Source organism: Octopus bimaculoides, chromosome 1 (assembly GCF_001194135.2).
Source record: "Octopus bimaculoides isolate UCB-OBI-ISO-001 chromosome 1, ASM119413v2, whole genome shotgun sequence".
Classification (NCBI taxonomy): Eukaryota; Metazoa; Mollusca; class Cephalopoda; order Octopoda; family Octopodidae; genus Octopus; species Octopus bimaculoides.
This window is the reverse complement of record NC_068981.1, coordinates 177,299,201-177,301,249: the sequence shown is the minus strand read 5'-3', so window position 1 is coordinate 177,301,249 and position 2,049 is coordinate 177,299,201.

Genomic DNA, 2,049 nt, shown 5'->3' with positions numbered 1-2,049 from the left:
ATGGAATGTGGTGTGCTATATGTAATTACTATCCCATGATAACTCCTGCCTATTTAGAGTCTGACTTCATCATATTTTTGGTGATTAAACTATTTTCAACCCCCTTTCTATGATGTTCAACCCTACTGATCATATTATGTATATTTGTAATGGCTTTTATGTAAGTAAGTCTCCTAATTATATACCCCCTAGAAACTATAAAATCATATATATATAGTAGCACCTATAACATTGCAACTTATAAAATCTCTTCGGTCTGAATACCTCCAGCTGCCCTCACTACGCCCATACCTATTACCTCCTCTTTTCGGGTTACCTTTATCTCGTCCCTACCTCAATTTTAATACTCTGTCTCTTTAGATGTAGGTTATATATATTTCTTATTATTTTCTATAATGCTAGGCTGCCCCTTTTGGATCAAAAGCTATTTCAGTTCCTGGCCTTCTACAAACCTCAAGTGCGACTCACATTAAAGTATTCTTTACTTACCTGAAATGATGCAACTGCTACTTGCGCAAACATTTTAGACTAACAAAAAGATCATTCTGCTAATTGGCAAAGACCCATTCATCAGCATGCGGCTACAGATTCATGGACGCTACTGATACAGCCTTTGCTTCTTTAGTTAGCCAGTTGGTACTACTTTTACCAAATGTGCTAGCCTCACCCCTCTCCTTGTTACTCTTATGTATTTCCCTTGAATTTATCTACAATAGACAATTTTCTCAGTCCTTCTTCCTCAGAGCTGCACGTTTTCCCACAGACGTCAATTTATAGAAGTTCAGACAGAAGATTAACATCTTTGGAAGCCTCTCCATCTTCCTCTTTTACAAAAAACAAACAGACAATAAAAAAGCAGGTGCAATCAAATAATCATGCACAAGCCTTTAATCATACTAGATTCAGACACGTAAAATCTTATGTAAATGTATGTAAAGTATTTCTCTCCTGGTGGCATTTTTCTCAAAATATACTACAAAAAATATCGCGTAGCCATTTTTTTTTGTACATATGTATGTGTTACTGGTGAGTAGAATAAACACTAGTTTAATTATATACATTGGCGGACTTGGTTCAGAAAACTGGATTGGTTGTTTTATCTAATTTACATATCCAGATTCAAATTTGCTTTGCTTTTTAAATGTCCGGGTTCAATAATATGAAATAAATACTTTCATTTCCTTGACACCAATGCGCTGATTCAATTAAATATATCCTGTTCCCATTATACAGATAAGGAATCCGGATGACTCAAGCGATCGTTAGTATTAGCACAGGGCTGTATTCCACGTCATTTGTTTGACAGGCTGAGATAAGTAAGTTAAAAGTTGAAATGACAAATTAAATAGATGTCATAATAATACTGAAATATGCTCGGAATAATCAGTATTTTCGGAAATAATTAATATAATGTTGGTTTCAAATTTTGGCACCAGGCCAGCAAGTTTGGGAGTAGGAGTTAAGTCGATTACATAAATTCCTGTACTCAACTGGTACTTATTTTATCGACTCCGATTGATGAAAGGCAATGTCGACTACGGCGGAATTCTCGCTGCCCTTATATTTAATATAATATTAGTTAATGATTAATATTGTTTTTTCGTCACTGCATAATGATTCCTATTTGGCGTTTTGATGCTCTCTTGAATTAAATATGTATTACTCAGCCGTTATCGCTCAGAGGCAGCTTGGCACCACCGCTCTATCGAGCGAGCGCGCAAACCGTTGCTCTGATCCCGCGGTTCTCCTCGTACTGGACGGGATAGCCGTAGCCGAGTTGACGTTGCCGGCGCCCGCCTAAGGCCGCGGGGTGAGAGCGTCGGCTGCGGAAGCGCACCGAAGTGCGCCGCTACGCACCGAACCCCCGACCGCGCGCGACTCGAGGCGCCGCGTACGCGCGATGCATCGGTAGAATAAAACTAACCTGTCTCACGACGGTCTAAACCCAGCTCACGTTCCCTGTTAGTGGGTGAACAATCCAACGCTTTGCGAATTCTGCTTCGCAATGATAGGAAGAGCCGACATCGAAGGATCAAAAAGCGACGTCGC